The sequence below is a fragment of the Ailuropoda melanoleuca genome, chromosome 8, assembly GCF_002007445.2.
Source record: "Ailuropoda melanoleuca isolate Jingjing chromosome 8, ASM200744v2, whole genome shotgun sequence".
Lineage (NCBI taxonomy): Eukaryota > Metazoa > Chordata > Mammalia > Carnivora > Ursidae > Ailuropoda > Ailuropoda melanoleuca.
In genome coordinates, this window is record NC_048225.1 from 46039461 (window position 1) to 46066546 (window position 27086).

At 40.4% G+C, this 27086-nt stretch overlaps 1 protein-coding gene and 1 long non-coding RNA gene across 30 annotated transcripts in view; one reads left to right on the forward strand and one right to left on the reverse strand.

Annotated features, from left to right (window-relative positions):
• The window catches only part of DLG2 (discs large MAGUK scaffold protein 2), a 1964683-nt gene that overhangs the window by 1768115 nt on the left and 169482 nt on the right, over window positions 1-27086 (forward strand). The window contains exons 1-2 of one of the 20 annotated variants that reach the window (XM_034666234.1): window positions 3618-3867; window positions 15446-15660. The exons of 18 other annotated variants lie outside the window; for them this stretch is intronic. The gene's annotated coding sequence lies outside the window, so the exon portion shown is untranslated. Of the gene's footprint in view, window positions 1-3617; window positions 3868-15445; window positions 15661-27086 lie in introns of those variants that run through there. One more of the 20 variants, XM_034666233.1, reaches the window with a different exon arrangement.
• LOC105241548 overlaps window positions 1-27086 on the reverse strand; it is a 159968-nt gene that overhangs the window by 35852 nt on the left and 97030 nt on the right. For 2 of the 10 annotated variants that reach the window (XR_004627129.1, XR_004627135.1), the window contains one exon: window positions 23668-24776. This is a non-coding gene — a long non-coding RNA (uncharacterized LOC105241548). Of the gene's footprint in view, window positions 1-4056; window positions 4136-15666; window positions 16835-23664; window positions 24777-27086 lie in introns of those variants that run through there. The other 8 variants (XR_004627128.1, XR_004627125.1, XR_004627131.1 and 5 more) reach the window with 8 other exon arrangements.

Consider the following 27086-nt stretch of genomic DNA (forward strand, 5'->3'; position numbering starts at 1 on the left):
TGGTGAGGCCAGAGGGAAACCAAGGGGGTCTCAGGAACCAAGTAAGGAAGGGGGTTGATCCTGGGTGCTTGTAACTAAGTCTGCCAAAAGGGTGGGACAAGATCAAGTACATGGGACTACCTGGCCATTGGTTTTGTTAGTGTGAAGGTCATTACCTAATAAAAGCAACTCTGGTGAGATTTCGAGGGTAAATTAAGTCAGTTAAGGAGAGAATAGGAGAGGAGGAAGTAAAAACGATGAGAACAGACACATATTTCGTGTTATCTGCTACCTCAGCTTCTTGGAAGCAGTAGATGTAACAATTCCGAGTGGGCTCTGAGATCTTAGACTGGTCATGATTCTGACTGTGCCATTTATCAAGTCACCTAACCTCTCCAGCCACAGTGTCCTCATCTACAAAGTAGGGATGATAGTATAACCCATTTGAAAATGCTGTGAGGGTTAAATGAGATAAACAGTAGAGTTTAACACCTTGCTAGCCCATAATAAGTGCTCAGTAAATATGAGAACTTTCACTAATGTCAGCCAAGTACTGGTATAGTTTCAAGGCTCCACATAGTTTGTTGTATCTGGGAGCAATTGGTAGTATGAGGGGATAACTATGACAGAATACATGCTATTGTATGAGGGCGCCTAGGTGGCTCAGTCAGTTAAGCATCTGCCTTTGGCTCAGGTCATGAGCCCAGGGTCCTGGGACTGAGCCCTGCACCCCGCTCCCCACTCAGCAGGGAGTCTGCTGCTCCCTCTGCCCCTTCCCCTGCTCATCATTCTCTCTCTCTTAAATAAATAAAACCTTTAAAAAAAGAATATATGTTATGATTATCTTTGACATGGGAACAGAGCAGTGTGTTATAATGTAAGAACTGTAAACACTCATCTATATTAATTTTCCATGGGGTGTATCATGGTGGAATAGCCAGGCAATGCACGGCTATAGACAAAGAAATGGCTCTGGCAGGAATTTTTGGAGATCATGGCAGATGAAGGATCTGGAAATCATGGAAAGACTTAGAATAGACCAGACCTCATCAGGCCATAGGGTGGATAACAGACACATCAATATGTAGGAAATAACCATTTATCTTGTAAGCATAGTTATCACTTATTTACTCTTTGCTACACATGGTGTTTACACCTGGCCTTTCTAACCATTTAGAAACTCAGGTCCCTCTCTCCCAACCCCTAATATGTTGCATACCTCTGCTCCTACAGTGCCACAATTAGGTATGGTCACGAAAGGGGAGTACCTCATCCATGCATATTCCAGACCCCCTAGGAAGATGCATATAGGGAAAAATAAACAAGGAGGGGATAGTCTATATGTGAACAAATTAACTTGGCCCCTGAGTCATTCTCTAGAAACACAGAGCTAAGAAAATCTCTCCTGTTTAAATCTGCATAGCTGGAACATTGTAGCATCACCTTGTCCCATAGAGGGCTACCACTGATGTCCCTCAAAGAATGTTGATTGCATACAGTGAAGATAGCAGTTTCTTAAGTGGATGGATGACTTCATCAGATTGAGAGCTCACAGGTGGCCAAATGCTAGGGTATATTGACTTAGGACAGGAGTATGCAGTGGAAGCTTCAAGAAAGATGCCTGTCTCCTCGCCTTAATGGCAGTAGAGGTATAGCTGTGTGCAAGAACTCACTGTCATGATGAATTTTGTGACAGGTGCTTGTTTGAAACAGGTGAAGTAAGCCTAGATGGTCTCACTGTGAACCGCAAATGACTGTAAATATGTTTTCCTGGGCTGGTGAGTTCATTTGACTAATGGTAGTAGTGGAGTAGAGAGAAGCTACTGAGCTGAACAGGCAACCGAGAGCAGAGCCCCAGGCCTGCCATTCTCTGGCAGAGAGCCCATGTATTCCTGGTGACATTCTGCCATCTAGATGACGGACATCTTCACAGGCAGGCAGATGGGAAGACTCCTTGGCAAACACAACTGACATTTTAAGAGACAGTTTAAAGGGAAAGTGAGGCAGAAATCCATTTTCCAAAAAGAAGTATGCCAAGAAAAATAGCAGTTTAGGATTATGCACACTCTAAGTCAGGCACTATACTTTCTTAATGTGGTTTACTTCATCTTGCAAGGTTAGAATTAGCAAGCCCATTTTATAGATAAAGCAACCCATTTTACAGTGAATTAGTGGTAAAACAAGGGTTTAAACACAAGTCTGTTTGGTTCCAAAACCTATGATCTCTTTCTAATGTCTACCAGCGGCCACAGTAAATAAATCTGCTCCTGTTGCTAGTCTGCTTCTGACAGTTAAATAGGAAACACTGCTTGGGGAGGGATGATAGCTTTAAGAGTGCAGGCTCTGCAACCAGGTTGCCTGGAGTCGATTCCAGCCCTGCCACTGAGCAACTGTGATCCCACTTGGATTTGTTCACCTCTCTGAATCTCAGTTTTCTCGTCCGTCACATGCTGTTCATGATAGATAATACCTACCTCATCGGGATGTTTTGAAGATTAAATTAGTCTAAGCACCTGAAATGCTCCTGACACGTAAGAAGGGCTCAGTAGTAGCTCTTCTTATTATCAAAAAACGTGTTTTCTAGTGTTGATATTCAATGAACACAAAGAGATTGTACTGACCTTGTCAGAGAGGACGCGAGCAGCTCAGGCACTACTTTGCTCCTCCCCGCGGCCCCCCTAATAATGATTTGGGGTCAGTCAATGATACTGTCACTGGTTTCTGCACTTCTCCTCATACTCAGGGCTTCCATGCTCTAGAGGTAGCATAGTAGGATAGAACAACACCGTTCTTGACGTTGGAAGACCTGGGTTGGCGTTCAGGCTCACATCACGCTTGGAAACTGTGGAATCTGGACAAGTCCCTTTATCTTTCTTGCTATGGGCTCCTCATCTGCACAGCAAGGAGGTTGAACTCCCTCATGGGAGTTGTAAACACTCATCTATATTAATTTTCCATGGGGTGTATCATGGTGGAATAGCCAGGCAATGCAGGGCTATAGACAAAGAAATGGCTCTGGCAGGAATTTTTGGAGATCATGGCAGATGAAGGATCTGGAAATCATGGAAAGACTTAGAATAGACCAGACCTCATCAGGCCATAGGGTGGATAACAGACACATCAATATGTAGGAAATAACCATTTATCTTGTAAGTATAGTTATCACTTATTTACTCTTTGCTACACATGGTGTTTACACCTGGCCTTTGAACCCCTGGATTCTGTTGAACATCCAGCAAAGTCACTCAACTTCCCTGAGCCCTGGCGGCTCATTTGTACTGTAGTGCTACACCTCTCCTGGTTGCTGAGAGGCTCAGAGAGAGCGAAAGTGTCTGGTACACTGTGACATGCTCTGCAAACATGAGCGCTGATCTTTACGGAACTATGATGAGAATTAACCCTGAATACTATGGCCCACTAGGCATATGTTTGAGATGCAGGGGCTTTTTGCATTTTGCCATCTTTCCTACCCTCCACTGGGTTGGGTGGATCCACCTTAACAAGGTGTGGGGGAACACAAGTGGAGGATGGGGGTGCAGGACTGATGGTGGGAAAGCATCTTATTGGTTAATGCTGGTACATCCCAAGCACCAATTACTGTCACTGCTCCTAAAGCTGATACATTTATCAGGATGAGTTACAAGGAAATATATGTACCCAGGGAACGAGAATGCTGCCTGGTCACCCCCTGTGATGTAAAATATAAGAGTCTAGGAGGGGCTGTTTTATAATTCATCAGGTTTCGCTAGTGAGTTCCGTTGGAGTCTTAGTTATAAAGGCAAGTGTGAACCGGACGGCAGACAGGAGAACCTGGCACCAAGGAGACGGAGAAGCTGCCTGTGGTGCCTCTTGCCTCCTCCCTGCTTTGTTCCAATAATTTTGTGCTCGGTAAGTTCCCTGGCTTTGCAGCTAATCGTTGTTGTTGAATAAGCTTGGCAAATGAATCTGTAGTTTGGAATATGCACTTGCTGTCAGAAGTGTGTGTCAGTGTTTGGGCTTCTGACAAATTCCACAGTTCCCTTTAATGAACAAAATAGCTTAAAAGATGAAACAAAACCCGACAAATCAATTATTCACCTTGATCCTTGGAAGGCTGCTTTCTTCGGTTGCTAAAGTTTCTCAGGTTTCATTCTGTCAGTTTCATTTGTTGGAGGAGCTTTGAAAAGAACAAGTCTCTTTGTCACGAAATTGTTTTTCTTAGCTGCCAAAAGGAGGTATGTACAGGGTGGCTTGTCCATCCCCACCCCCAGCTTACTCTCCCCAGCAATCGGTAAATCTTAAAACAGACCGTTTGCCTGGTAACCAGCTCCAACAGAGCTGAACCTGTGTGAGGCAAGATTCAAATTGCAATCTTTTGTGTGAGCAGAACTGAGGGGCTGTGAATAATTGTCATTGTGGAGATGATTGTGAAACTCGGTATGGTGGTAGTCCCTGCGTTTTGCCGGGATGGGATCAGAATCCGGAGGAGATTTGCATTTGGCATGCCTGTTGATGATGTGGAAAGGGAGTGAAAGGGAAGCCTGGTTCATATGGAGAGAGCTGTACAACACACCCGTAGGACAAACAAATGCACACGGCATGACTGTTGAATCTGCGTAACTTGTAATTGTTTTCTCTAGTTTCCTATTCCCATTAAGAATTACCTGAAGCTGCATGTTGATCCTGGGCTGAGAATGCTCCAGGTCCTTGTCCTGGGTCCTGGCGAGGGGCAGGGTGAGCGCTAACTCCTGGTCAGCTAGCCATAGGAAGTCATTTCCTCCCCCGAAGGAAAGAAGCGAAAGCTGTACCTTCCCGGACTCCTTTCTCCTTTCTGCTGTGTTCTTTCGCCTCTGTCCAAATCTCATGGAAACCAACAGCTTGACGTACTTTTTTTTTTTTTTTTGCAGTAGCAGATTTAACTGTGGTGTCATATGGCATATTATATATGGAGTGGAATAGCAAGACATTTCTCTGAATAAAGTGTGTCTGGCTTGTTGACATTTGCTTTATTTCACCAGCAAGGAACTACTGTCTTCTGAACCCATTCATGTTTGTCTGTCTGAAGTGTTTACCTTACGCATAATTGCACTTTCTCTTCAGGTGTAAAATCTGTAGATCTGACAGGAACATCCTCTTTATCCTCAAGGAAGCAACTTGTTTTAGCATCTCTTTGAAAAGAATGGATGCATTTCTTTTTCACCAGGGGCTTAGATTGTTCTTTGCTTTTTCCTGATAAAAATTTTGGCCATCAGTACCGCTGTGCTTCCGATAAAGTTATTTCTCCTTTCCTAGTATACTTTCTGATTGTGCCAAAACTCGGCAGATTTGGAATGTGGAATATATCTTTTTGCAGGAACACATTTTTCAGGCATATTTCTTTTGTCCATAAATAGCTTTTCCATATTTTCCATTTCTCTGAAGAAGTTCTGTTTAAAAGACCGGAGGAGTGATGTATTGTGGTTGGCACTTAGGGGTGTGTAACCTGAGACTTGGTTTCTAATCTACAAACGGCTGCCCCACATGGGGTCTGTAAAATGTCTTTTCGTCTTAGGTTCAGCTCAAAGCTTCTGGGCTCCAGCACTAATGATTAAGGTAGCAAATTCAGCAAATCATTGCAGGTATAAACAAACATCTGCATCTGATGGTCTGACCAGCCTGTGAGGCTTTGTAAAGCTCGGGACACACAGCTGAAGGTTCCTGAAAATGTTAATCTATTTTAATGCCAAAAACAATATAGTTGTAAAGTACTTGTGCGATGTATTGTACATTGGATTTTATTGTGCCACATTTTTTTAAATTTCACTCCAGAGCCCATGGTTTATTTTGTGGCAATATCTGGGTTTTGATCCAGCCTGGTTTTATCAAGAAATAAGCCAGTGTACGGATCTCAGTAAACTGAGTTTCTTCTTATTTGGTGGTGTTTTTTTTATCTTCTCCACCCACCAAGAATAAGATCTATTTATAGCAACAAAAGAAAATTTAGCATGAGTTATTCTCAATTAAATTTGCAGCAAGACAAACATGAACTGCGGCAGGAACCTTCTGAGAGAGCACATACACACAAAAACATGTCTCTCAACAAAGGATTAAAAGCCAAGGAGGCATTAACATTTTGCCTACGTGACACATATCATTTTCTTTGAGAGAGGTCGGGAAGGGTGAAAGGGGGAGAGGTTTAAAGGAGCTGTTCGGAGCCTGACTTCAGCCCACTTCAGCGGGGTAGGAATGAAAAGGGCGGGGGCTTTGTGCAGCCGGCCATGGTCTTCACCTCTCTCTACTTATCTGTCAATGGGGGAGGGGAGACTTAGGAAGATTTGTCCAGAGAGATGTTGTATGTAAAGCAAATGGTTCACTGTGTGGTAAAAAGGGGACCCAATAAAAGCTAGTTGTTCTTGTTACGAGTCAAATTTTGCAAGATATGTTAACAAAGTCTGATGTTGGTTTTGAGAAAACTGTATACAGTAAATAGGAAGGTTATAAAATTTTTTCTTGTTAGTAAGATATAGTTCTTATAGCTAGATGATCTGGTTTTGTTTTTGTTTTGGAAACCCAGTAAAGATGGAGTTACTACCTTTCAGTGTACTTTTAACTAATTCTTAGAATGGCATCCCAAGTCCTTACATTATTTCAAAGAACAAACTTCGTTTCAAATGGGGAGCATGGAGGCAAACCGATGCCAAATAATATATGATAGGCTTCTAAGTCTTTTGCTCAGCAATGATTAGGTCATAACTCCAGCCCTGACATTGCATTAAAGTACCTGATTATTATACTGAATATCATTTATTAAGTCCCATGCAGAGTATTCAGTGTCTTACCTTTATTTTCTCATTTAGTCCTCATCCCTATCCTACCAGGTGGGTCCTCTTTTGCTTCCCATTATCAAGTGAAGAAATGAGATTAGAGAAAATCTTGTTTAAATACTACTAATTTAAATTGGGGTATAGCAGCACCAGATTTTGAGCACAATACCTGTCTGACTAGAATCTACCGTAGTGGAATTATCCAATAGGATTTGCCCAGCTCTACATGGTTCCACTTAGGAATTTGGCCCTATATCTGCTTTGATTCTTCTCCCCACATATTTAACCTCTATCAGTTTAGTGGGTGTAAAAAAATAATATTGAAGATTTCCTTTTCTTTTGCTCTCATTTTTGGTCTATGCCAATGAAGACCACATTCTCCTGAGCTCTCTTTATAATTCTCACCAAAATACAAAACTTAATATAAAGAGATATAAACATTTAAAAGGTCATAAGTCTACCAAATTCAAGGTAGGGTATAAAAGGTACCCTGAGTCACTACTGCCTTTGACCCAGGCAACCTTCCTCTGCACCTCTGGTTTTAGAAGAGTCTGTTTGCTGAGAGGTGGGTCCATTTCGATCTTGCTCTCTAAGACTGTATTCTGGATAAAGAGAGCCCCAGAATTTCTTCTCCACACAGCGCTGAGCCCACTTCCAGGAGTTGTACACCGTGCCACCCTGGGTGTGAAGGAAAACCAATAGGCTGCTGTTTGCCTGGGAGTGAGGGAGGAGCCTAGGGGATGGGAACTTGTGGATCAGAGCTTGGACTCATGAGTTGGGATGTTCACACATCGACATGAAAGTCCTTTTGTGGTGCAAGAAGAAACAGTGGCAAAGAACAGGGGCTGGCCCAGGTCTGGGGGCCTGTACTTGTGTTCTTGCTCTGGACCCCAAAATTGTTAGGGACAGTCCTCCCCTGTGCTAAAGAATATTTGCTTATATTTCAGAATAGCAAAGCTAAAATTCCAGTGGGTTGGTTTTGTGGGGCTTTTGTTTGTTTTGCTTTTTTGACTATTCCCCCCATTAAACCAACAGAAATCACTTGAACAAGAAAGTGGCCAAAGCTATAAGGTTCTCAGACTCAAAGCTTTTTAAGTTCCATTTTGGAATTGACAGCAACATGATCCATTGAGGCTAGACGTTGGCCTTTCTTCCAGTTCAGAGGCATAGACTGACTTTGGAAGGTGACTGCGGGTCAGCTGGATTAAAACTCTCTGCCATTTATCTTTTATGCCATTTGAAAATATAGTTGCTCAGAGAGACTGTTGTTAATTTCAGGTGCCCTTTTCTTGTCTCTAGTTTCAAATTGTGGTCGTAACCCTTTGTGCTATGGACTAATGGAAGGCTGCCTGAAGCATCCATGTGGGACCTGGCCTTACAAGCTGTTTTGAAAAGCAGCAATGGCATCGAATGGCTTTATGTGGCCTCCAGTCATTATCACGGCCCCTTCTTCTGTCCAGGCCTCATGCTCCCAAAGGCTCCTTTTCATCTTCTGTTGTATTGGATACAAAGACACACCTAAGCAGAACTAACAACCAGGAGTTCCAGGCAGCAAAATCTCTGTAATTATTATGAATCTTGAGGATTTAAGATTGTTGGTTTTTTTCTTTTTAATGCAGTGGAAGCTATTATGCAATGAAGAGTGATTTTTGTTTTTGTTACTCTTCATAAAGTAGTTTCTAGATGGAAAGGCAGAATACATCTTGGGAAGTATTCCTTACTGCCAAACCTTACAACTTTGCTTTCCTTAACTATAAAGCAAGTATAGTAATTCCTGTCTCAAGGCTGTTGGGAAGATGTAAATGAAATAACTCATACCCCAATGAACAGCTATTCCCTCATCCATGTGGAAACATCTGGCACAGCAAATACTTTGCAGATAGTGTGACTACAGTAAATGTTTACTCAGTCTGAAAATACAATAGTTAGAGGCATCTGGGTGACTCAGTCAGTTGAGCATCCAACTCTTGATTTCGGCTCAGGTCATGATCTCAGGGTCATGAGATCAAGCCCCACGATGGCCTCTGTACTCAGTGCAGAGTCTCATTGTCCCTCTCCCTCTGCTCCTCCCCCTGCTCTCTCTTTATTTTTCTCTCTCTCAAATAAATAAAATCTTAAAAAGAAAGAAAGAAAGAAAAGAAAAGAAAAGAAAAGAAAAGAAAAGAAAAGAAAAGAAAAGAAAAGAAAAGAAGAAGAAAAGAAAATACAGCAGTTAAACTGGCAACTCAGTGATGACCAACGTGTATACCACATTTATTTTGGCCAGCAGAGGTGGTAGTAGGAATGTTCCAGGGAGATAAAACACAAACAAAAAGAGGACAAAAGTTTATCATTTAGCCTCTACATTGACAACTGCTGGTAGCGTACATATTGGATGGTGATAATCCCCATTGATTTTTACGTTCTTTTTTATGTTTTATGTATCTTTTGAAACTTTATAATGAGCATGCCTTATTTATACGATTAGGAGGAAAAGGAAAAAAAAAATTTAGGGAATTGGATTAAAGTGGGAAAAGGTTATGGATAGATTGTGGAAGAGCTCTAACTATGGGAAAAATATTCAAAATACTTGGGGAAGAGATGTTTTCTGGTCTGAATAATCCAGATTAGTTTATGTTATGTACTTGTTTGTTTATTTTGTCTCATATTAATCATTTATTAAGCATAATCTAGTGCCAGATGTTCTGCTAGATACTGAGACTACACAGATGAAAAATTAGAATCTTTGAACTCGAGGAGTTCGTAATCCAAGGGAAATGAACACATGAGCCCACAATTCGCACACAGTGCGATTCTCACTGTGCCGTCACAGGAGCAGGTGAGGTTGTCCTCTAGTACAAGTAACAGAAACTGTGAAGCACACTGACTTGCTCAGTGAAGAGAATGGATTGGTGATTGTAACCTCAAAGTACAGCAGTAAAGCCAACTCGAAGAAGTCTGATCCTGTGACTCACAAGCTTGTCAAGAAATCCATTTCTTTTGCTTTTGTCATACTGCCTCTTTTTGTATTGGCTACACCCTAGGACTAAATGCCCTCGTGACCCCAGGACAGTTGTCGTTGGCTCCTGGGCAACTTATTTTCTTAGTCATTTCTAGCCAGAAAGAGATCCTGAAAATGGTCCATAAAATTCACTTTGAATGGACTGGCTTACCCATGAACATAAAACCAAGTCACTAGGCGCATTCTGGAGCCTAGACAGAATAAAGACAGCCTCCCCATGACCTTATGAGTTCTTAAACAAAATCTGGCACCTGTTGCTATTAGGAGGGGACGGTGGCCCAGCATCCAACAGCCATCTTCAACTTGTGATATGTGCAACACATCACGTACAAATGTTTGCTGGAATGAATATGTAGCATAATGGAAAGGAGGCCACACATACGATGGTGCATCTCCTTAGATTGACTTCCATGCTGAGTATGGGTTTGCCAAGGTATCAGAAACGGGGTGAGACTTTGAGGTAGAGAACAAAACTCTCTGCAGTAACAACAACTAACCAGGTAATTATTCAACTCTCTGCTTATCTTTATATTGGCACTACTGTAAAAATTACCAGCTAGAAGCCATCTGCCCAGTGGTATAATTAACAGAAAACCTAACATATCAGTTTCACCAAAACCTGCTGTTTGATGATGGCAGTTGGGTTTTAAGCTAAATTGCAGTTAAATGTTCTTATTTTTTACAGTGTGACAGCAGATTTGGTCAATTCAGTATGAACCTTAAAATTTATCTCCCCTGGCTCAAAATTACAGTACTTTAGAGCTAGACCATACCATTATCATCTTTTTTCTCCCTTTTTGCTTCTGATGAAACCTGTTTAAGAAAGCTAATGACTCACCTAGTGCCTCAAATTTATTTGGATTTTGATATCATGAAATTTGTGGTGCTAAAAAACAGGGGTACTTTTGACAAAGATGTGTTTGCCAGTTGTATATATGTTGCACTGAGAATGAGATAGACTAGAATAAAATATTTGTTAGTCAAATGTCAATGCTTTATGGCAAAATTAGACTTTGGTAACTGTGTGATTCACAGTTTATATAATTTATCAATCCTTCAGTTCTTTAGCATTGGGCAATACTCACCATTTACTTGAGGAAGTAAAATGTTCCCTGAATAAGATTGTAGTGGATGGGCTTGGTAACAGTTTCCACTAAAACTCCTGGATCCAAATTCAATTAGCTGTGTTTGGACTGTTTTCCAGCTTTGCAACATAGAAGAGGAAGTGACAGGACTTAATAACTTTCTATAGGAAGTATACTCATACTGTTGATGATTTTTCTGGCATCCAAATGTAATCATAATTTTTTTTTTAACTCATGAAGCTTGTCTCAATACCGTCAACCTGCCTACCTAGCAAGCTTGTACCTAAATATTCATCGGTCTAGCTTCTTTCCAAAGAACACTCAGTAATGGCAAGACACAGAATGAAAGTATATTTCCTCTGGCCACTTGCTTTTGGTATAATATATCTGTTCAGAAAACTTGCATCCATCAATGGGCAAGTGGTCCCAACCCAGCTGTGACAGTGAGGAACCTAAGACATACTCAGAAAACATGTGTGAGTTAGAGAAGACTGCAGTAGCCACGCAGGAAATGCTCCACAGGGTGCTGGTTTCTTCCTCTTCAGATTAGACAGCTTTTCAGTACAAAGAAAGAAGGGACTAAGAGTACTGGAAGGATGATGGATCATGTTGACTTAAAAGCACACCTGTCACCCAGGTATTAAATGATATCATTATCCCATGACACAACTTTACTTCCCCATAGCACAAACTCTCATAGATAAACTCTCTTTTGTTTTATTTTGAGATTTCATTGTACCAGTAGAGAAATGGCAAGAGAAACTGTATTTTGGGTGAATTTCTTACCTCATCAGTAAGTATTTTGAGTTTCTGATATATAGGGGTGGCCAAAGAGGTATCAGAGACCAGTAATGATATTCAGGCTGCATATGGTATTCCTGGTCATTAAACCACTGAAATACTTACTTTCTTATTGATAAATAGCTTCTACTCAGGGCCCTGTGAGTGCCTCCCTCCCAACTGCTTTAGATCATTCCCCGTCCCAGTCCCTTTCACAGGGCTTTCTCACATCTCCGTGAGGGAGCAACTAAGGATCTCATCGATTAACTGAGGATTCACTAAGGAGTTAATGCCTGGCACAGCTACTTATTAAATATTTTGACATCACTGCTGTTGAAACCCATCTTATTTTTTAAGAACTTCTGGCTACAGTTGAGAGTAACATTCAGACACAGAAAGAACATATAATTTAGTGCTAAGATGTTTAAGACAGCCCTGTGTGATTTTTTTAAAGAGTGATAAAGGAGATATTATTTGAGATTGCCTGGAAAAAGTTGGTCAGGGATTTGGATAGAGTGGGAAGGACAAGAGCAGAATGTACTATTTATTTATTTATTTATTTAACCAATAATAACTAAATTCCCCATTTGTTTGCTACCACATTATCTTGTTTACCTCTCATGATAGTGCTATGAGAAGAGAGGAGAAAATAAGGCTTGAATCACATAGCTAGAAAGTGTTGGAAAGCCCATGCATTATCCATTCTTGCCCATTTTACCCAAGACTTGATATTAGGTGCCAGCACAGTAAATATGAAGATGTATTTTTTTACTTGTAAGGGCCAAAAACAAACCTAAGGAAATATTGACAGCCTTTAAGTGAATGAAAGAATGTTCCTGGGTCTTCTGCAATCAGGAGCATCATTTTAAAATATGACTGGGTAATACATTTTTATACTGCTGGCTTCAGTTGCTCTAATAGCAATATAAAAAGTAGAAATGTGAGCCATAGGGAACTAGCTAAACTCATTATAATTGGATTATCTAATCTTTCAATATTAGTCTTTATATAATTTTTCCATAGCATGGGAACATTAGAAAAAGCAATAAAGCACACGGCCTGAACGTTTAGTCTATTGACAAGGTTTTGCTTTCCATCTTTAAATGAAAGCTGAAAGAACAAGACTCTTTGTTAATGATTTGATAGCAAATCTTTTTCTAATTCTGCTTTCCAGTTTATGCCATATAGAACAATGAGCACGTACTTGCTGCAACTTAATTATTTAGGAAAATGTACATTTATGGGTCAGAGTATGGCATCACCTCCTTTCTTCCAAAAATATCTCACAGTGAGTTTCTTGAGGGCAGAGATTGGACTTCATTTATCCTTGTGTACCCAGCAACTAAAAGGGTTAACTGATAGATACCAGGTAATACATTCTTCAAGGGAGGATGAAGACAATGTGAGATTGAGAAATTGGGGGATAATTTCCACAGCTGAGTGTTGAAGATGCTGCAGAGTTTACTACGTATGCAGACAAGGGCTTTGTAAGGAGATCGTGCATACTGAGCAGTGTTTCCAAAATAAGAATGGCCACAACGTTTGTATGTTTAAGGAAAGCAAGGAAGGCCGCAATGTCTTTACAGTGTTTTTTGCTCCTGGCAACCTATTTTCTGGACTTCTCTTCCTACTCTCCTCTTCTTTGTCTTATCTTGGACTCTTCTTTTAAAATTCAGACTTCTTTGGGGTACCTCGGTGGCACAGTTGGTTAAGCATCCGACTCTTGGTTTCAGCTCAGGTCATGATCTCAGGGTCCTGGAGTGGAGCCCTGCATGGAGCCCTGCATCAGGTGCCATGCTCAGCCTGGAGTCTGCTTGAAATTATCTCTCCTCTACCCCTCCTGCTCTTGGCTGTCTCTCCCTCTCTTTCTCTCAAATAAATAAGTAAATCTTTAAAAAATAAAAAATAAAATAAAATTCCACCTTCTTCAACAAATAAGAGACCGGGAGCCACTTAAAGGACAGACACATCAACTAATTGTAATCAGTTGAACCTTATTGGGTCAATATTCAAACAAACTAAAAAAATTCATGACAGGGGCGCCTGGGTGGCACAGAGGTTAAGCGTCTGCCTTCGGCTCAGGGCATGATCCCAGCATTGTGGGATCGAGCCCCACATCAGGCTCTTCCGCTATGAGCCTGCTTCTTCCTCTCCCACTCTCCCTGCTTGTGTTCCCTCTCTCACTGGCTGTCTCTATCTCTGTCAAATAAATAAATAAATCTTTTAAAAAAAAATTCATGACATTCATGAGACAGAGATTTGAATAACAACTGGATATTTGATGATAAGTTGTTGGTGATATTTTAGAGGTGATAATGGTATTGTGATTTTCAAAATAGGTCCTTATCTTTTAGAGATACACACTGACATATTCACAGATGAAATTATTTTTATCAGAATAATAAAAGAGAGAGAAAATGAGTAGGGCTACAGATAAATCAATAATAAGCATTATTCATGGGTTTTTTTTTTTTCATCTGTCTTGAAGACATTTCTCTTCCTGCCCTCCCCACCAGTGGGGGGTTTCATTTTTTTGCTATATCCCAAATGCTCTGGGCATGTTTTATAATTATCTGTGAATGTGGGTTGCCATCACCAGAAGGAGCTCATTAGTAAGGACTGAGATTTTTCTTTGTCCTCCCATCGACTGGCTCATAGGACGGGCTCAATAACGTTGGATAGAAAGTTGAAAATGAGTGAATACAGACCTCCAAGGTCTACAACAGGGTGTGTGATTCAAGCAGTGAGCTCCTCTTCATTTCTCTTATTTCCATCTGATTCTTAAAAAACAAATCTCAATTCATGTTCTATATACAAAACAGTATTTGCTTATAACTGAAAGCCAGGAATGCAACAGCCTAATTGAAACTAGATAATTCACACATTTGCATTTAATATTCATGAAATGCCATGTTGTGAGGCCATGTTCTTAATTAGTGTAAGATAGCATTGTTCCAAACCTATTTAGTTGTTACAGAGATAAAGAAAATATAAAGAAAAACACTTTCCTTCTGTTTAAAATTTTTTAATTAAATTATGGTTATCTTAAACTTCTTTGTGTATAAATTTAGAAAACTTCTGAGGAGATGTTCATCACTTCCTTGTTAGAGTCTCATGAACACGCTTTCGGTCCCTTGCAAGGTGCTCACTTTGTACTAGTGGAAATTGTGCCTCTGAAAAGTATGGAATGGAAAGACTGGAGGGGGTTTGCCAGGGCTTTAGTCAGTGCTCTTGAAGCAGCCAAGGTAAGCAAAAGTCATCTCCATTTCTACTGTTTTCAGAAGTTTCTAAGCAAATCACTCCCTGGTAGTATACTGTTACTGGAAATATTAATTTACTTAAGTTGCCAAATTTTGTCTCAAATTTTTGGAGATATATATATATATATATATACAGATATAGATAGTTACCCACCCAGAAGCAGTCCAATGAGATGAATTTGTAACAGTGTGCATGATATCCCCTAGAGAAACCTGTTTCACAGGCCAGATGGGATTTTCTATTTTTTTAATAAAATTTCTTCAACTATGACAACACGAACTTAGAATTTCATGAATATGTGCATGAGAGCAAGCCCAAAGGGATTTGTTCCTTCTGTGGTATACATATAGTTTCTGATACAAATAAATTGCAAATAAGGAATTTGTGTGCGCAGACCTATTATAGTGCCCAATAATAAGTACTGAATACCCATATGTAGACCCTTCGGTGGAGTATGTTATTTTTCTTTTTGTGTGTCCAAAATCTAACACAGGGCCTGAAAAAAAGCAAGAGCTCAGTAAATGTTGACCTTTCCTCCTGTTTTTACCTTCTTCCAGGGGTCTTATCACCCACCACCACAAACATCCACTTCATTTGTGATTCATGAAGCAAGCCCAGGCATGATAAAACACAGTAACAGAAGAAATAACTGTAACTGGCAGGACTTTGAGACAATGTAAAGGTTAACTGGACATCTGCTTCCCTCCAGTCTTCACTGGAACTCATTGGATGTTAAAGACCTGACTTCAACAGGATAATCTAGCTGGGTTAGGTAGGTGGGATACTGTACCCATCAAAATGTACATCATTGCCCTAAGGGTTGAGAACCCAAAGAATTTAAAGCACAGCTGTAAGGTTTGACGTCTTTTGGTTTTGTTTTTATCATCTAGATAGAGTTCTTTCCACCATCTGGGTCAAGGCATGGTTTTGAACTGTCTTTGTCTTGTAAAGCCATAACCTCTTCCACTGGCTTGCCCTGATGAAGAAACCCATAATTGCATGTATTTGTTCTTTCATTCATGTATTCAGTTATTCATAAAATATTTATTTAGTGCTTACTTTGTTTAGCACTATTCTGGTACTAGAAAATGTCTGAAAGCTTTTTGCATTGTTTGGTATTAATTAATTTTGTGTTTCTTTATTTTCAAGTTTGGAACAGTTATCTGTCTTTCGGTTTCAGGACACAAATACACTTGTGGGGCCTTCACAATGGAGTTAAAAGAAACAAAGAACCAACACTAAGAGATGTGAACTTAAAAAAACCATAAGCCATTATGTTAAAAGGTACAAACCATGCTCTGGTTTTAAGCAGGCGGGTATAAATTTGAAGGGCCAGGGGATCTTTCTATTCTTCTGTAGGCCTTAATTACATGTTGCACATTTATGATATAGGCATACATTTGGCATAGGAATGTGCATGTACGTAGAAATACATGTACATATATGAAAAGAAAGAGTACTCTTTCCCAGGGACACAGAGGTCTAGATAGAATGTTTCTTTATAGATTTCTCAGCTGAAGCATGCTCTGCACTGAATTGCTTTTATACATGGTCTTCTGAATTGAGAAGTTATCCTGGAGGCAAGAATACTATTTTATAGTAAAGTAACAGGAATGAGTAATTTGAGTGAGTTTGAAAAAGGGGGGGCTTGCACGAGGGGTAGAGCCATATCTATTTTGTCTACCACTCCCAGGACGCAACACACTGCCTGGCTTAGGTTAAGCATTCAGTGAATAAGCAGATTAATTAATGCGAGCTTGGGATTGGGAAAATATTCTAATAGAGCACTTTGAAGGGCCAAGAAGTTCTTTGTCCAGATGAAGAAGTATCGTTGCCGCCCGATGTTCAATTAAACTCAGCCAACACATATTCTCTTCTAAGTTCTGCCAGGGACTGGAGATGTAGTGCTGAGTGAGACAGGTCCCTGAGCTTTAGAAGCTCACAGTCTAGCAGAAAGACAAATACAGGTACAATTTTACTGCTATTTTATCATCATTTAAATTATAATATCAGGGTATGAATACAATTACATTAGTGTTAACAAAATACAGAGGCCACCCAGGGAAAGGAACAATTATCTCTACTTAAAGGGGCAAGGGAAAGCTTCTCTGAAAGGGATGTCTCCACTGTGTTTTAAAGAACTGAAGGACCAAGAATATCCCAGGTAGAATGAGTAGCCTCTACAAAGGCCAGAGATGTGAAACAACAAAGTGTGTTCTGGGCTCTGTATAGTTTTTGTTTGTTTGTTTGTTTTTTGTTTGTTTATTGCTAGCCTATAAAATGTGTTGTCAGTGTGGAGAAAAGCGATAGGTGAGGATGAAGAGAAAGGGTTGAAAATGCATTTTCTATCCCTGCATGGTTACACCCTGACAATTAGATGTTGCTATGCATGAGTCAGACACCTTTCACTCTACCTTCTTTCTATGAAAATCCCACCCTGCTTCAATGCCCACCACATCTGTACTGCCAGATGTGACCAGTGCTGTCCATTCAAATCCCTTCTTCTTCCATGGATTTCAGCTGGAGCTTTATCTTTTGGTTTTTTCATGTCATCTTCCAGGGGATTATAAAGTGAGTGGGAGGCAGGGACCATGCTTCCCCCTCTTGATTTCTGCACATGCCTGGTACTGGACCCTGGACTACTTAGGAGATTAGGTACTTCTGGAGAAAGAATCACTGATAGATAGATCCTAAAATTTTTGCATAAGGTAGTTGCATTTCTGGACCAACTGCCATGCTGTCAACTCTATTTTTCTGGTAATAAATATTTGTGAAGACCACTTGGAAGTGCCCGTTTTACGATTATGTGCTAGGGACGAGGAAACTAAAATTCAATCCAAACCTCAGGGTTGACAAAAATGAAAACAGAGTTCTATTTACAAGTGAATTAGAGAATGTATTAGCCTCACACCAGCCCCATGTCTACCATCATCCAGCAGCGTACGTCAATCTGGATGTCATATCCTTAGCTTTAGCTGTAATAAGTGTAGGTAGAACAGAGTTTGCCTATCATCTTTAAATGGCAATAATTCCACTTCAAAGGGCATATGAATGAAAAATGCACTTGGAAACTCATTGAATGCACTGACAAAAGGTTATCTAGTCTTGTAGACAAAGGACAAAAGCTTATTTTAAGAAATCCTTTCTTGAAATTTCCTTGATTCATGTCTTTCTATATTTCATGCTCTCGGTTTGTGCCTATACATGCATGCAGCTTTAATTTTCAAAAGATGTGTGCAGATGTGCCTAAGGAAATACACAAGGGTGACTACACATTCCAGGTTGCCCAGGCCAGTTACATTGTATGTCTGGATTTGGAAGAAGATTATTGACTATAGGCAGACAAGGCTAGAATGAGATTATTATGTTGTTTAAGATCTGCTTGGAGAGGAAATGAAAGGGACTTCATTCCTCATTTATATTTATAGATTGGATGGGAACTGGCAGAGAAGGCTGCAGCCCTGGCTTTGAATTGTATCCATCCCACTTGCCAGAAGTGTGACTTTGGGGAAGTCATGATCCTCTCTTGGGTATCAGTTCTTCTCAGCCCACGGTGGAGTCTGGTACTCAGCACTGGGGTCACTTTATTACAGAGTTATAACCAAGTTGTTTCTAAAGGTAACCACTTGAGGAACAAAAGTCTGGAAACTTTATCAGGTAAAGATTAGTTAAAGAAATCATGGATGCTTAGGTTCACGAGTAAGAACGGCAAATACCATGACAGAATTATTCAAATACAAGAGAGCCTCTTAAGGAGATGAGACATTATAAGCTTATTTTATATAACTGCAGGGGGCAGAAGTATGTCTCATAGAGGGGCAGTTAAAAGAGATTTCACTTTTTGATAATGAGAATCTGTCTAGCAATGGCTAGGCTAATCTAAAAAAACAGTGCTAATGAAAGCATGAAGCAGAGAACTCACATACGTGTTTATAAAATCATGTGGGAGGTAATGGGTCAAGCTGGGCAGGGGCCTGAGAAAAATCCCAGTGGAATGTGATAATGTTTGACTTTCTCTCAACACCCATGGACCCCTGTGTATGTCACCTTCTTGTCTTTCTCAGTCCTAAAACCTATATAGCTGACAGAGAACTCCAGCCCCGTTTCTATGATAGTGTACTCCTCTTTCTCTGAAAAACATCCAGAGAACTTCCAAAAGGGCAATCGAGATTATTCATTTTCTCGTAGGCATGTTGTGTAGTGGTTGAACAAAGGCGCGCCAGGTCTGGCTCTCTTTTTCTAGGGCACATGATGGTTTGAATATTTATTATTGTAGTATGAACAACAAGTGCATTTGAAATATGAAAGCAAATGGTAAACTTTACAGTCTTGTAATTTCTCTCTCTGATCACTCCTTCAAGCTTGTTTACTCCCTGAATCACAATGCTTGTCCTATACCTCCAGTCATCCCTGGCAGAGGTAGAGCACCCAAAAAAGCTAATCTCGTCTTTAGAAAGTGTAACCCCTTTTTGTACTCTCCTTTCCTGTGAGCTGTGTGCTGTGTTGTACCTCTTTCCATGCTTTATTGCTACAGCATCATGTCAAGTCCTTAGCAGATACTGTGCCTGTCGTATTGTATCTGTATTGCCTAACACAGTACTTGACATAAGCAGGTAACCCAGGAGTGGCTGAGAAATTAAGAGCCCATCTCTCCCTCCTAGAACCAACTCTACCAGCCTCTTCCATCCAAGATTCTCCCTCCTGCTCTAGTTCTACTTTTATGAGCACTCAGTGCCCTCCTTCGGATTCCTCAAAGTTTTGTCTTCTCCAACCCAAGCACCAATCATTTATGTGCACACATTTCATTTTTCAACACTCTTAAGGTTCCAAAGCATTCCATTTATTTTTTTTCCCTTCTCTGGCAATACTTTAAAACTTGTTGACCAATCACGCACGGTTTCTCTTTATTGAAAGCTTTGTGTAGCCAGGCACCCTGCTGGACATGGAGGAATTTTTGACCATGCAAGAAAATATGGTTTTTGCCCTCGAAGTCTAATTGGAACTTAGGCAATGAAAGTAGGCTCTTATAGTGCCTGCCAGGTCTCGGTAAAGTAAGAAATAAATATTAGTGCTGAGTGATGGGCTTTCAGAAGACGACTTTTTCAAACTGAAAGATCCAGACTATTCAGGAAGTACACTTACTTCAGTTAGCTTATGAAAGATAAATTGAGTCTTGGGGCGCCTGGGTGGCTCAGTCATTAAGCGTCTGCCTTCAGCTCAGGGCGTAATCCCAGAGTCCTAGGATTGAGCCCCACATCAGACTCCTCCGCTGAGAGCCTGCTTCTTCCTCTCCCACTCCCCCTGCTTGTGTTCCCTCTCTCACTGGCTGTCTCTCTCTCTGTCAAATAAATAAATAAAATCTTTAAAAAAAAAAAAGAAAGAAAGATAAATTGAGTCTAGATCATGAGAGAAATGGGAGACACAAGCCTTTTAAGGAATATTGATATCTGATATCATCTGATATTTATTTATTAATTCAACAAATATTCATTGAGAATCTGCCGTATGCCAAACAGAGATTAATACTATGAATTTTCTGAGGTCAAGTGTAGCTTGGCTTTCCCTCAATTAATCCCAAACTATCCATGACCTCATTCATTGCTACCAGCTTTAACTACTACCTCTTAGCATGCAAAAGGCACCCAACTCTACCTGTCCACCCCCAGAATCTTCTAGTGAGTCTAATCTTGGATCTCATCTTAAGGGAAAGTGCAGTGTGATGATTATGCTCCACCCACTCTGTGCCAGCCATTCCCACTCCCCCACCCCAAAGGCACCAGACACCATGAAGCCTACAGAAGTTATAAAATGCAGACACTTAATTCTTTGCAATTATATAACCTCTCTAAGTAGTATAATTATGAGTGTGAAAAACATGTTTTTAAGTGTCCCTCTATACCACTGCTGCCAGTTGGGACTGGAGAGCCATGGAATAACAGGGACCAACCTGCAGGATGATATCCTGTGTATCAGCAAACCTTCCTCACTATTAATGATGGCGCTACTATTCTCAGTCATGGAATGTATACCATTGGTCAGACTCTGTGCTAGGTGCTTTCTGTCTGCTATAGCTCATCCTTCCAGTAGCTCTCGAGGTATCTAGAGATACATAGATGAATACTGAGGTCACAGAAACAACTTCCCAAGATTTCAGGTTTAATTAGCAGAAGGAATTGGGATGAGAACCCAGATCTGTTTGGTTTCAAATGCAGTGCTTTTGCTACTACATTACAACAGAATAGATTAATAGTTTTCAGGGCCTCAGTCTTACATCTGGAAAGTAGGGGTGAATTCTTGTTCCTATCTGCTTCAAAATTACAATGCTCTTGACATTTGAGGTTTCTCAAGGAAAATCAACAGCCTAAGAGACATTGTTACTGTGCTGAACAGTGGATGGGATCCAAGCGCTAAGGTTAATGGAATTACCATCCCACAAGTGGTTTATGACCCAAGTAACCCCTGAGTCAGAGCATGCCATCTTGAGAGGAACTTCTGGCCAAGCAAAACCCGTGAGCTTTCATTCATTTATTTATACACTCAATGAGTACTTTGCAAGCTTCTACTGGACCATGCACATTTGGTATCTGCACTGATAATGCAAATACAATGTACCTTTTTAACAGGGTGTCCTTCCAGGTCTATTTAGTAGACATATTGTCTTGGGAACTAATGTACCCTTCCAATTTATGAGGAGGTTTCCAGCCACAGTGGTGCACCAGCAGGAGGAACAATGAAAACAATAGCTCTTAACCTCGGAGATAAGATTTTGGCAGCAACATGGTATGCTAAACCCACTGAGGACAGCATCTGAATGGAAAAACCAAAAGTACTTTGGCATTACACAGTCTAGGGCTCGACTCTCAGATTGACATTTAAGAATCTGCTGTGTAATCATATAAATTTTTTCATCTCTCAGAGCCTCAGTCCTACAACTGCAAGGTAGAGATGCTGCCCATTGCATTGGTAGTTTTTTCACTCAGTTTAACAAATACTTATATGGAACATTAAATCAGTCAAGAAAAGAGACAGCATGTTAAGTATTTCTAGCAGAAAGGGATATAATTTAGGGTATTCATGTGCTTAGTAATTGTTGGAAGGGTTGGAGGAATGATAGTCAGGGGTAGAGGCAGCTATACCCAAATGGAGAAAATTCAAGAAGGCATTTCCTGAGTCATAGTTTCCTCCTGGAGAGTAACAGTGACCTGTGGAGTCTAAGGAGACTGCGAGAAGCCAAAGCAGTGGCGGTAATGCCAAATCCTCTGCTGGTCTGCCACCACCCTTCCACATCCAAAATTCACGCAAGTTACTCTGATTGGAAGACTCTAAGCTGGCACCCTGCTGACAGGAGATTCTGGGACTATTTATGTGCCAGGAATTGTTCCGCAGGTACAAGGGTGAGCAGAGAGACAAAATATCCCCTGCATGTGGCTCACATTTAATTGTGGGCGACTAAATGAGTTGATGTATTAACACATTTAATAGAGCCAGGGACACGGTAGGTACCTTAGAAACGGTTGTTCCCTTCTTTTAGGTTCCACACTGGCCCACTCTGTCTTCTCTCCATGAGATTCCCGACAAGGTAGATAATTCACATATTAAAGAGGAAAGAGCTGAGGGTATCCCTTTGAGGCCAAATAGTGAAGTTTTAATTGGCAGTGCTTACCTTTTGTGGATGGAGCCTCATTTTAATTTGCATTGACTTTGAAGGCCATTTGGACATGCTTCAAAGCATGTATTCCCTCAACAGATAACATAGACCATCTTTAAAGACATATATCAGTAGATGTGCATATTAACTCAGTCCAAATATATTGAAATACAAAAGTTCCATAGAGATATAAACATTGCCTCCTCGCAGCAGGCACGTAGTTGAGAGAGGAACATATCAGGACATACATTAATGTGTTCATTTACATAAATGATTCATTTATTCTGTCCTGAGGACTTGCCAGTCACCTCCCTTTCTGTATCCAACACTATACTTTGTTCCCTGTCTTGAGCCAGGCATGTAAGAGGCAGTTGATTCACATAACCTCCCACTGGGGCAGCTCTGCAGTGCTCTCTGGAATGTGGCATGAGGGCTGTCTAGAGCATGTACAGTTGCCTTTGTCCTTAATCCAAGCTCTAGACCACAGCAGGAAGAACACAAGCTTTGGAGAAGTCATGACAAGCATATGCATAGGGGAAGATGGAAGGAGAGAGAAAAGGAGGGCGGGGGGAGGGCAAATATTATAATTTTATCACCTTTCTATCTTCATCACTCCTTTCTACCTGCATGCACCCGCACACATGTTCCTCAATCCTTTCTCCTCCTGTCAATACTGCCTTGATAATTTTTATGTATATCACCTTAAATATCATGTATGACTTTATCTGCGGTCACATGAGCAGTGTTACCAAGGTGAAGCAGTGGACCAAATGTACCCCTGGGAGAAAATGTCTTAGGTAGTTCTCCTAAAAATTGTTAGTTAAAAGAAGCATGGGGCCTTAGATACAAATGTATACACACACCACCCTTGGCAGCAGGTGCTGGCAGCCAGACAGGAATCAGGGCTCACTTCACTTTTTTGGCAGCCACGAGTGTGAATTTCGAATGAAATTTCTCAATTTGAAATGTTAACCCCTGATTCATGTTTCTGAAACACCATGAAGGCAAAGAAGACATAGTTGTGGGTCAAACATGGTTGGCATGCTGCTGATTTGTGCCTCCTTTGCAACATCTTCTGTCCTAGAATCTGAATAATGTGATCACACATTATTGTTTCGGTATATTCTCTCCACTAGGCTGAGCTCCTTAAGAGCTAGGTTATGTCTTATTTCTCCAAGGCTGTCGACTACCATGGTTCCCAGGACATAGTAGGTGCTCAGAACACACACGCACACATACCCCTATACTTACGCAGATCTCCCTTTTTTTTTTTTTTTTGGTAAACGTGAGCCTGTGTTTACCCATTAGAATAATGTTTGTGTCTTAGTCTTCTCAGCTACACAACATTTATTTGTAAAGTCCTAATATCAGTCATAATAAGTCACAATAGTAATAATTAACACTTGCAAAAATATTTTATTTGGTAACTTAATAGTTCATTCTTTTCCTTTAAGGAAATTATAATCTACCTGATGTAAGAAAAATAAGCAAAAGTCATTATCATATTTCTTAGCCCTATTTTCAGGTTTAGTTTTTGGGGAACGGTATGGTGTAAAAAGAGTACTTACAGATTCTAGGGGCAAATATAGGTTTAAGTCCTGTCACTGTCATTTGTCAGCCACATGAACTTGGGCTACTCATTTCATTTGTCTGGGCCTCAGTTTACTCATCTATGAAATGGGAATAACAATACCTGCCTCATAGGATAGTTGTAGGGATTACATTAAATACTGTACATGTGCCCTTATACACAATAAAAATTAAATAAATGTTTCATTCTTTGGGGGGAAAGGGCATCTCACTTTGTGTCACTTCTTTAACCATCTGACCATGCATAGGAAGTAGGGCTGTATATTTGATTTCCTAAGGCAGAAATAACAGTCATCTAGTACATGTGGAGAAACAGAAAACTTTTCCATATTTGGATAATTATGTAGGCCAAACAGAAAAATGAAGTGGAATGTGAATGCTTGTTATACAGTCCTGGTGTTTATTATTATTATTATTACCTTGAATATTAGGCCTTTTACACAGATATCAAGAGCTGATCCTCCTGAGTCTTGACCTAGGAGATGAGTGGTCCGTGGTGCCTTCAGGGAGGTTGGTGGGGGTACGAGTTCAGTCTTACCATGCTGGGACGTCCAAAGGATATCCAGAAGGAGACACATAGCCGAGTTAGATGAAGCAGCAGAGAAGGTGATCGATGGAAGAGCAGAGTGCTCAGGGAAGCACTCTGAATGCTTTATAGAGTAAGGAGAGAGTGAGGAGTGGAAGGTTACTGTTAGCCTTTGGAAAACTCCTCCTGTGGCCTGAGTTACAAGAATTTTCTGCCTCTGCTTGAGCAGACATTCCATTCCATTGGATGGGCCTCCAATTTAGGACTCAGCAAGTAATAATAAGTGTAGCGTCTGAGGAGGGTATTCTAAGGTCTCCAAAAGGAAATGGAATGACACTATCTCTTCATAGTTTACAATAAAATAAGCCACATATTAGGAAGCAGTTACATAACAATTCAATTTAGTATGAGATCAGTACAATATGGTTTAGTTTGGTATCACATTTACCAATGGCAGGTGCTGAGAATTTGACAAAAGGAGAAAGTGATTCATCCGTGTTTTGTGGTATGTGGATTAAAGCCAGGCTCTATAGCCAGATTGTCTACCATCAAATCCCAGACAAACTGCTTGTTTAGCCTTTCTGCTCCCCAGCTTCCTCGTCTGTAAAGTGAGGGTAATCCCCACTACACAGGGTTGTTGTGTACAAAGAGAGACAGTCATTGGCAGGCCAAACGGATGAGTGAGATCATGAGGAGATAACCAAACCCTATTGGCCTGCCAGCAAATAGCCTTTCAGCAACTGGGGAAATAGTGACCTGGAGAAAGATTCAGGAGTAGAGTCAAAAAGGGAAAAGAAATAAACCCAAGGAAGTGGGGGTATGAGTGTGCACTTTACATCTGAGCAGATGCACTAGTTTGGATGTAGAACAAGGATCGATAAGGAGTAGGAGGTAGCAGTTTACTTTCTCATTTTCTTTCTTGGTCAGTTTCATTGATCAATCCCTTATATGCCTCACTTCTGTCATCTGTAAAATGAGGTAATAGTACCTATCCTATAGACTTGTTAAGGTTGAATGAGTTTACACATGGAAAGCTCTCAGAATATTGTCTGACACAAAATAATGTTCACAACATGTTGGCTATTATTTTAAAAAAATTGTTTTTTTATTAAGTCAGCTCCACACCCAGCATGGAACCTAACACAGGGCTTGAACTCACGACCCTGAGCTCAAGAACTGAGCTGAGATCAAGAGTCAAATGCTCAAATGACTGAGCCACCCGGGCACCCCCATGTTGGCTATTACTATGAGTATTATCCCACAATCATTTATTGTGTTTCTAATATAAATCATGAACTGTAACAGGCTCTGAGATGTGGACATGAAGAAAGTTATAGGCAGCCAAGGCAATACAGAATAGCAATCGAGAGGCAGCATCCGGACACATGGACCTGGTTTCAAATATGGGATCTATCATTTAGTTTCCTCCTGTGTAGCCTGGAACAAACGTCTACTTCTATAAACTGGATGATGCTAGCACACACTATAGAGTTGTTGGGGGAAGAAATAAGATGAATCGCCATACAAAGCATTCAGTATAGTCCCGGCAAATAGTGAGCACTCAGTCCTGGAAAGACTGAAGAAAACATGACAGAGATGGTGAAACTAGGTGTGTAAAAGGTAGAGAACTCAGAAGATATGAAAATTCCAGGGATGTCCAAGGGAGAAGATACTTTTCCAAGTCTTCTGTCGTATTTGTTAAGCAATGTTCTCAAGCTGTAGAGCAAATTGTGAATAAGAAGGTGGGTCATCTGAGCAAAGGCGTATTTTGCTAAGCTAAAGGATCTGTTGTTTCGAACAAGAAAATGTATTGCAAATCATTTAGCTGACCAAAAATGAAAGTCAAATGGTGTCCATTACAATTGCAAAACATATTTTCACTACTAAGAATAGCTGTGTTTATTATCATTATAATCCTGTGAAGTTGAGAACAGACTTAACCTTTGATCTCTTTGCTGGCAATTGGATAGAATTAACATAATTATGGTTGGTTGGACCGATTATTTTTGGCAAGAATTTTTTTTCTTCTCTCATGTATCTGTATGAAATTTAGATTATCACAGTAAAGCCTCATTTTTTGGAAATAATAAGTTCTCTATGTGTTTTTCCCCAGCCTTCTTAAGAATACAAGAACCATAAAAATCTTTCAAAAAATGCTTTAGACACAGAAAGTGCCCAGTTTAAAATACATTGGGGGTTCACTAGCGACAAGAATAAGGAGACACTATGCAACCAAACTATAATTGAGATTGCACAGATGTAAGAGAAATAGCTAACTCAGGGGGCACTTCTTGCTAAGTGTTTTCCAGACCTTAACCATATGCTGTTAATCATGCAGTCTAGGCAGGTATGGCTACTATTCTTATTTCACAGAGGGTCAGTAACTTGCCCAGGGTCACACAGCACAGTCACATCTTTCCTCTGCATCCATGTT